The sequence below is a fragment of the Rutidosis leptorrhynchoides genome, chromosome 2 (genome assembly GCF_046630445.1).
Source record: "Rutidosis leptorrhynchoides isolate AG116_Rl617_1_P2 chromosome 2, CSIRO_AGI_Rlap_v1, whole genome shotgun sequence".
In the NCBI taxonomy this organism is placed as follows: Eukaryota; Viridiplantae; Streptophyta; class Magnoliopsida; order Asterales; family Asteraceae; genus Rutidosis; species Rutidosis leptorrhynchoides.
In genome coordinates, this window is record NC_092334.1 from 140005625 (window position 1) to 140016488 (window position 10864).

Sequence of the window (10864 nt, forward strand, 5' to 3'; positions counted from 1 at the left end):
CATTTATTATTTTACCCTAATCCTCATCATAATCATACTTATGAAATCACAATATCATGTATTATGTTTCAATTGGCATTTAATATCACGAGTAGGAAGGTTAAAAGACAGCAATTCACTCGGCCAAATCAAAGGAGAGGCAGTCCAACGATTAAATTAGTACAACAAGGATTAACGGCCCAAGTTAGAGAACATATACCCTGGCCTAACAATATAAAACTCGGCCCAGTCATAGAAGGAAATTCACGGCCCAACATAATAAGGAAAAGGGTCCGATTCTTGTGGTTACATTAATGGAAAGGTTTCTTTTTCTTCTTAATCTCACCAGCAATATTATTACTATGAATCATTATCAATTGCACTTCATAACAGCCCCACATCTCATATTTCATCGGCCCCATCATAATATAGTCAAGTAATTGGATTCTTTGTCACCCGTTTAACATATAAACATATATATATATCCTATCTTTTACAGCTCACCATGATAAATATTACCTAACTTCAAGTGGGGTTATTGGTTGGCAAGCATGGTAAATAATTTAATCAAGTGGTTTGCCAAAAGGGTTTTTGTTAGCCAATAACAATGAGAATAAAACTCATAAAAAGCAACACAACAATAGTGACATGTAGTTGTTTATATAAATTGGTTTTATGGTTTTTGGTTTGTTTGATCATCGTGACAGATAAACAAAAAAATATAGCGGGTTGGAAGTTTAGAGGTGGTGGCTGTTGTGTGATTTCGGGCCAAGAGAGAGGAGAGGGATTGAGGTGGTAGCCGTAAGTTTATAAATGGAGGAGAGGGTGGCGGTGATCGTGTAACCAAAATATTTGATGGTGGTGTTATTTTAGTTGCGATGGTGATGATGATGTGGTGGTCTTGAATGTGCTCGTTGTTGTTTGTTCGTCGGACAAGAAACGAAAAGGAGAAGAGAAGAAAGGACAATAAAGATGTTGATGTTGGAGGTTGTGGTAGGGTGACAGTGGTCCGGTTGTGGTGGTTAATCGATGGTGGACGTGGGTGATTGTAGGGTGACGGTTTAATGGGTTGTGGTGTTGGAGAAGAGGAACAAGAAAATGTACCGTGTACATGGTGGTTTGTTGCTTTCATGATCAAGGAAGAGAAGAGAGATAATAGAATTGTTGTATTCTCGATTGAAGATGGTTGAAACGATGCATGGTGTGAAGATGGTAGCTTATGGTGGTTATGGTTTTGATTCAACAACAAGTGGGATTTCAATTATAGAACATGAATTGTGATTGAGCTAGTGAGGATGTTGTGGTTTTGTTAGTGATGGTTCGTATTGATGATTGCAATACGTGATTGTTATAGTGTAACCAAGTACATGATTTAAGAGTATTATGGGATTGTAATTGATCTTTGATATGGACAGGAAATGATTCACAGACAAGTGATAGCCAGTTTTCAAAAATCGAATAGTAGAAAGAAAGAATAAAATAGATGTTGCCAAAATCTGTTACATGTATATGATGGAGGTGTAAAACTGAATTGGATTCCCTAAATCTTACATATGATCTCATATGATATTTGATATTTGTAATTATATTAATAATAATCTTAATAATAATAATAATAATATAATTAACAATAATGATATTAATATTATCAATTATCAAGTACTACTAAAAATGATATTAATAATACCAATAATAATGATTTAAATATAAAGATAATAATAATAAAAAATGATAATAATATCATTAATAATATCCAAAAATAATATTAGTTACAATAATATTAATATTATATTATTTATGATAATAATAATATTAAGAATAATAATGTAACAACTTATTCATATCAAGTTTCATATATGTATATATATATATATACACACACACATACATACTATATCTACAACGATGTTTTAAATAACAAGTTTTATTGCTTAAATAAATATATTAAATGTATATATATATATATATATATATATATATATATATATATATATATATATATATATATATATATATTGAAACAAATAAATTTAAAGTATACATTATACGTTTAATACTTTGTTAATGTTGACAACTTTATAGTCGAAATCATTTATATTTAATATACTCTTTGTATAACAAATTTTATTAGTTAAAGTTATCCTTCATAGTACCTAAAATACACAATAGTTCGTTAATATATTTAATATAATTATTTACATTTCTATTTACAATTATAGGTTCGTGAATCATTGAAACTAGTCAAAGGGTAATTCGAATATATATGAACATAGTTCTAATGTTTTTGAGGCTCAACATTACAGACTTTGCTTATCGTATCGAAATCAAATAAGATTCAAGTTTAAATTTGGTCGGAAATTCCCGGGTCATCACAGACGGAACTTGAGAGAGATCAATTAGATGAAGAAAATTGACGAATGAAAGTGTTTGTAGGTGTTTTTGGTCATTGGTATATGGATTAGATATAAAGGATATGTAATTTTGTTTTCATGTAAATAAGTCATGAATGATTACTAATATTTTTGTAATTTTATGAGATATTTCATGCTAGTTGCCAAATGATGGTTCCCATATGTGTTAGGTGACTCACATGGGCTGCTAAGAGCTGATCATTAGAGTGTATATACCAATAGTACATACATCTAAAAGCTGTGTATTGTACGAGTACGAATACGGGTGCATACGAGTAGAATTGTTGATGAAACTGAACGAGGATGTAATTGTAAGCATTTTTGTTAAGTAGAAGTACTTTGATATGTGTTTTGAAGTCTTTCAAAAGTGTAAGAATACATATCAAAACACAAAATGTATATACATTCTAATGGAGTCGTTAAGTCTTCGTTAGTCGTTACATGTAAGTGTTGTTTTGAAACCTTTAAGTTAACGATCTCAATTAATGTTGTTAACCCAATGTTTATTATATCAAATGTGATGTTAAATTATTATATTATCATGATATTATGATGTATGAATATCTTTTAATATGATATATACATTAAAATATCGTTACAACGATAATCGTTACATATAAGTCTCGTTTCGTAATTCTTGAGTTAGTAGTCTTGTTTTTACATATGTAGTTCATTGTTAACACACTTAATGATATATTTAAATATCATTTTATCATGTTAAATATAGTGTATCAATATCTTAATATGATACATATGTATTTAGTAGACGTTATCCTAACGATAATCGTTATATATATCATTTCGAATTTCTTAACTTAGTAATCTCATTTCATATGTATATCACACATTGTTAATATATTTAGTGAGATACTTACTCATCATAATCTTATGTCAACCATATATATATGTCTATATATACCACAACATGTAGTTTTTACAATTTTGTAACGTTCGTGAATCGCCGGTCAACTTGGGTGATCAATTGTCTATATGAAACTTATTTCATTTAATCAAGTCTTAACAAGTTTGATTGCTTAACACGTTGGAAACATTTAGTCATGTAAATATCAATCTCAATTAATATATATAAACATGGAAAAGTTTGGGTCACTACACGGATTCACTAAGGCGCGTGTGTTTTCGGCCAGCCTTCATGTTGTTTGGTCTATTGGTTGTTTATACACCAATGGTGGGGTCGTAAGGACCGTGATGTTTGATCTACTGGTTGTTTTATACACCAATGGTGGGGTCGTAAGGACCGTGTTGTTTGATCTATCGATTGTTTTATACACCGATGGTGGGGTCGTAAGGACCATGTTGTTTGAACTTTTGGTTGTTTTATATGCCAATGGTGGGGCGTGAGGACCGTATCGTATGATTAGTGAGGCGATAGCTGTGTTTTGCTCACATGATGTTACGAGTGTGACGATAGTTGATTTTGTACACCATGGGATCTAGCGTTGCCATGATCGTTTTGGGCGCTATCGGTTTTAACCGTTGATTAGGATGTTAGGGTAGTTGCGTATGGGTCATATTGCGCACTACAAGGGATGTTAGTGATTGGTGTTATCCGTAAGGATTCGTTTGGTTTGGTCTTCATCATTTCGGGTTGTTGACCTTAGGTTGAGACTTGGTTGCTTTTAGCATTGTACTCGGTAAGGGTACGCTAAGGGATTGATATCTCGGTTCGAGATTGGTTAAGTTTTCCCGACGTGAGGGAATGAGTAAGGTTTTAGTGATCGGATTGTGATTTGATAAGTCGCGAGTGACGATTTAGTTGTGAAAGGTGATTCATTAAGAAGAGTTGCCTAGGAAAGTCGGATTGGGACTTGTGTTTGAGGACCGTTGAGTGAGGTCCGTTCGAGTAGGTAACGAAGATCACGAGGACGTGATCGATTCTAAGTGGGGGAGAGTTATAAGACCCTGTTTCCATTTCAGTTGATCAGGACGCCGTCCAGGATTTGCGACGCCGTCTAGCAAAGAAGAGCTGGACGCCGTCCAATATTTAGGACGCCGTCCAGTTGGTATATCGGGCCAGCTGTGATATTTTAGTTTTTAATAAGGGGTATGTTGGTCTTTTCACTTGGTGGCCAGTTTTAAGCCACAAATGGGCAATGAAATGTCCCGTTCTTATTGATTAAAAACGTTCCATATTAATTGATTTCGTTGCGAGGTTTTGACCTCTATATGAGACGTTTTTCAAAGACTGCATTCATTTTAAAACAAACCATAACCTTTATTTCATCAATAAAGGTTTAAAAAGCTTTACGTAGATTATCAAATAATGATAATCTAAAATATCCTGTTTACACACGACCATTACATAATGGTTTACAATACAAATATGTTACAACAAAATAAGTTTCTTGAATGCAGTTTTTACACAATATCATACAAGCATGGACTCCAAATCTCGTCCTTATTTAAGTATGCGACAGCGGAATCTCTTAATAATCACCTGAGAATAAACATGCTTAAAACGTCAACAAAAATGTTGGTGAGTTATAGGTTTAACCTATATATATCAAATCATAATAATAGACCACAAGATTTCATATTTCAATACACATCCCATACATAGAGATAAAAATCATTCATATGGTGAACACCTGGTAACCGACATTAACAAGATGCATATATAAGAATATCCCCATCATTCCGGGACACCCTTCGGATATGATATAAATTTCGAAGTACTAAAGCATCCGGTACTTTGGATGGGGCTTGTTGGGCCCGATAGATCTATCTTTAGGATTCGCGTCAATTAGGGTGTCTGTTCCCTAATTCTTAGATTACCAGACTTAATAAAAAGGGGCATATTCGATTTCGATAATTCAACCATAGAATGTAGTTTCACGTACTTGTGTCTATTTTGTAAATCATTTATAAAACCTGCATGTATTCTCATCCCAAAAATATTAGATTTTAAAAGTGGGACTATAACTCACTTTCACAGATTTTTACTTCGTCGGGAAGTAAGACTTGGCCACTAATTGATTCATGAACCTATAACAATATATACATATATATCAAAGTATGTTCAAAATATATTTACAACACTTTTAATATATTTTGATGTTTTAAGTTTATTAAGTCAGCTGTCCTCGTTAGTAACCTACAACTAGTTGTCCACAGTTAGATGTACAGAAATCAATCGATAAATATTATCTTGAATCAATCCACGACCCAGTGTATACGTATCTCAGTATTGATCACAACTCAAACTATATATATTTTGGAATCAACCTCAACCCTGTATAGCTAACTCCAACATTCACATATAGAGTGTCTATGGTTGTTCCGAAATATATATAGATGTGTCGACATGATAGGTCGAAACATTGTATACGTGTCTATGGTATCTCAAGATTACATAATATACAATACAAGTTGATTAAGTTATGGTTGGAATAGATTTGTTACCAATTTTCACGTAGCTAAAATGAGAAAAATTATTCAATCTTGTTTTGCCCATAACTTCTTCATTTTAAATCCGTTTTGAGTGAATCAAATTGCTATGGTTTCATATTGAACTCTATTTTATGAATCTAAGTAGAAAAAGTATAGGTTTATAGTCGGAAAAATAAGTTACAAGTCGTTTTTGTAAAGGTAGTCATTTCAGTCGAAAGAACGACGTCTAGATGACCATTTTAGAAAACATACTTCCACTTTGAGTTTAACCATAATTTTTGGATATAGTTTCATGTTCATAATAAAAATCATTTTCTCAGAATAACAACTTTTGAATCAAAGTTTATCATAGTTTTTAATTAACTAACCCAAAACAGCCCGCGGTGTTACTACGACGGCGTAAATCCGGTTTTACGGTGTTTTTCGTGTTTCCAGGTTTTAAATCATTAAGTTAGCATATCATATAGATATAGAACATGTGTTTAGTTGATTTTAAAAGTCAAGTTAGAAGGATTAACTTTTGTTTGCGAACAAGTTTAGAATTAACTAAACTATGTTCTAGTGATTACAAGTTTAAACCTTCGAATAAGATAGCTTTATATGTATGAATCGAATGATGTTATGAACATCATTACTACCTTAAGTTCCTTGGATAAACCTACTGGAAAAGAGAAAAATGGATCTAGCTTCAACGGATCCTTGGATGGCTCGAAGTTCTTGAAGCAGAATCATGACACGAAAACAAGTTCAAGTAAGATCATCACTTGAAATAAGATTGTTATAGTTATAGAAATTGAACCAAAGTTTGAATATGATTATTACCTTGTATTAGAATGATAATCTACTGTAAGAAACAAAGATTTCTTGAGGTTGGATGATCACCTTACAAGATTGGAAGTGAGCTAGCAAACTTGAAAGTATTCTTGATTTTATGTAACTAGAACTTGTAGAATTTATGAAGAACACTTAGAACTTGAATATGGAACTTGAGAGAGATCAATTAGATGAAGAAAATTGAAGAATGAAAGTGTTTGTAGGTGTTTTTGGTCGTTGGTGTATGGATTAGATATAAAGGATATGTAATTTTGTTTTCATGTAAATAAGTCATGAATGATTACTCATATTTTTGTAATTTTATGAGATATTTCATGCTAGTTGCCAAATGATGGTTCCCACATGTGTTAGGTGACTCACATGGGCTGCTAAGAGCTGATCATTAGAGTGTATATACCAATATTACATACATCTAAAAGCTGTGTATTGTACGAGTACGAATACGGGTGCATACGAGTAGAATTGTTGATGAAACTGAACGAGGATGTAATTGTAAGCATTTTTGTTAAGTAGAAGTATTTTGATAAGTGTATTGAAGTCTTTTAAAATTGTATAAATACATATTAAAACACTACATGTATATACATTTTAACTGAGTCGTTAAGTCATCGTTAGTCGTTACATGTAAGTGTTGTTTTGAAACCTTTAGGTTAACGATCTTGTTAAATATTGTTAACCCAATGTTTATAATATCAAATGAGATTTTAAATTATTATATTATCATGATATTATCATGTATGAATATCTCTTAATATGATATATATACATTAAATGTCTTTACAACGATAATCGTTACATATATGTCTCGTTTAAAAATCATTAAGTTAGTAGTCTTGTTTTTACATATGTAGTTCATTGTTAATATACTTAATGATATGTTTACTTATCATAGTATCATGTTAACTATATATATATCCATATATATATGTCATCATATAGTTTTTACAAGTTTTAACGTTCGTGAATCACCGGTCAACTTGGGTGGTCAATTGTCTATATGAAACATATTTCAATTAATCAAGTCTTAACAAGTTTGATTGCTTAATATGTTGGAAACATTTAATCATGTAAATATCAATCTCAATTAATATATATAAACATGGAAAAGTTCGGGTCACTAAAGTACCTACCCGTTAAATAAATTTTGTCCCGAAATTTTAAGCTGTTGAAGGTGTTGACGAATCTTCTGGAAATAGATGCGGGTATTTCTTCTTCATCTGATCTTCATGCTCCCAGGTGAACTCGGGTCCTCTACGAGCATTCCATCGAACCTTAACAATTGGTATCTTGTTTTGCTTAAGTCTTTTAACCTCACGATCCATTATTTCGACGGGTTCTTCGATGAATTGGAGTTTTTCGTTGATTTGGATTTCATCTAACGGAATAGTGAGATCTTCTTTAGCAAAAAATTTCTTCAAATTCGAGACGTGGAAAGTGTTATGTACAGCCGCGAGTTGTTGAGGTAACTCAAGTCGGTAAGCTACTGGTCCGACACGATCAATAATCTTGAATGGTCCAATATACCTTGGATTTAATTTCCCTCGTTTACCAAATCGAACAACGCCTTTCCAAGGTGCAACTTTAAGCATGACCATCTCTCCAATTTCAAATTCTATATCTTTTCTTTTAATGTCAGCGTAGCTCTTTTGTCGACTTTGGGCGGTTTTCAACCGTTGTTGAATTTGGATGATCTTCTCGGTACTTTCTTGTATAATCTCCGGACCCGTAATCTGTCTATCCCCCACTTCACTCCAACAAATTGGAGACCTGTACTTTCTACCATAAAGTGCTTCAAACGGCGCCATCTCAATGCTTGAATGGTAGCTGTTGTTGTACGAAAATTCTGCTAACGGTAGATGTCGATCCCAACTGTTTCCGAAATCAATAACACATGCTCGTAGCATGTCTTCAAGCGTTTGTATCATCCTTTCGCTCTGCCCATCAGTTTGTGGATGATAGGCAGTACTCATGTCTAGACGAGTTCCTAATGCTTGCTGTAATGTCTGCCAGAATCTTGAAATAAATCTACCATCCCTATCAGAGATAATAGAGATTGGTATTCCATGTCTGGAGACGACTTCCTTCAAATACAGTCGTGCTAACTTCTCCATCTTGTCATCTTCTCTTATTGGCAGGAAGTGTGCTGATTTGGTGAGACGATCAACTATTACCCAAATAGTATCAAAACCACTTGCAGTCCTTGGCAATTTAGTGATGAAATCCATGGTAATGTTTTCCCATTTCCATTTCGGGATTTCGGGTTGTTGAAGTAGACCTGATGGTTTCTGATGCTCAGCTTTGACCTTAGAACACGTCAAACATTCTCCTACGTATTTAGCAACATCGGCTTTATACCCGGCCACCAAAAATATTTCTTGAGATCCTTGTACATCTTCCCCGTTCCAGGATGTATTGAGTATCTGGTTTTATGAGCTTCTCTAAGTACCATTTCTCTCATATCTCCAAATTTTGGTACCCAAATCCTTTCAGCCCTATACCGGGTTCCGTCTTCCCGAATATTAAGATGCTTCTCCAATCCTTTGGGTATTTCATCCTTTAAATTTCCCTCTTTTAAAACTCCTTGTTGCGCCTCCTTTATTTGAGTAGTAAGGTTATTATGAATCATTATATTCATAGATTTTACTCGAATGGGTTCTCTGTCCTTCCTGCTCAAGGCATCGGCTACCACATTTGCCTTCCCCGGGTGGTAACGAATCTCAAAGTCGTAATCATTCAATAATTCAATCTACCTACGCTGCCTCATATTCAGTTGTTTCTGATTAAATATATGTTGAAGACTTTTGTGGTCGGTATATATAATACTTTTGACCCCATATAAGTAGTGCCTCCAAGTCTTTAATGCAAAAACAACCGCGCCTAATTCCAAATCATGCGTCGTATAATTTTGTTCGTGAATCTTCAATTGTCTAGACGCATAAGCAATCACCTTCGTTCGTTGCATTAATACACAACCGAGACCTTGCTTTGATGCGTCACAATAAATCACAAAATCATCATTCCCTTCAGGCAATGACAATATAGGTGCCGTAGTTAGCTTTTTCTTCAATAACTGAAACGCTTTCTCTTGTTCGTCATTCCATTCAAATTTCTTCCCTTTATGCGTTAATGCAGTCAAGGGTTTTGCTATTCTGGAAAAGTCTTGGATGAACCTTCTGTAGTAACCAGCTAGTCCTAAAAACTGGCGTATGTGTTTCGGAGTTTTCGGGGTTTCCCACTTTTCAACAGTTTCTATCTTTGCCGGATCCACCTTAATACCTTCTTTGTTCACTATGTGACCGAGGAATTGAACTTCTTCCAACCAAAATGCACACTTTGAAAACTTAGCGTACAATTCTTCCTTCCTCAATACTTCTAACACCTTTCTCAAATGTTCACCGTGTTCTTGGTCATTCTTTGAGTAAATAAGTATGTCATCAATGAAAACAATGACAAACTTGTCAAGGTATGGTCCACACACTCGGTTCATAAGGTCCATGAACACAGCTGGTGCATTAGTTAAACCAAAAGGCATGACCATAAACTCGTAATGACCGTAACGTGTTCTGAAAGCAGTCTTTGGAATATCATCTTCTTTCACCCGCATTTGATGATACCCAGAACGTAAGTCAATCTTTGAATAAACAGACGAGCCTTGTAGTTGATCAAATAAGTCGTCGATTCTCGGTAGTGGGTAGCGGTTCTTGATGGTAAGTTTGTTCAACTCTCGGTAGTCGATACATAACCTGAATGTACCATCTTTCTTCTTGACAAACAAAACAGGAGCTCCCCACGGTGATGTGCTTGGTCGAATGAAACCACGCTCTAAAAGTTCATGTAATTGGCTTTGCAGTTCTTTCATCTCACTGGGTGCGAGTCTGTAAGGAGCACGAGCTATTGGTGCAGCTCCTGGTACAAGATCTATTTGAAATTCAACGGATCGATGTGGGGGTAATCCCGGTAATTCTTTCGGAAATACATCGGGAAATTCTTTTGCAATGGGAACATCATTGATGCTCTTTTCTTCAGTTTGTACTTTCTCGACGTGTGCTAGAACAGCATAGCAACCTTTTCTTATTAGTTTTTGTGCCTTCAAATTACTAATAAGATGTAGCTTCGTGTTGCCCTTTTCTCCGTACACCATTAAGGGTTTTCCTTTTTCTCGTATAATGCGAATTGCATTTTTGTAACAAACGATCTCTGCTTTCACTTCTTTCAACCAGTCCATACCG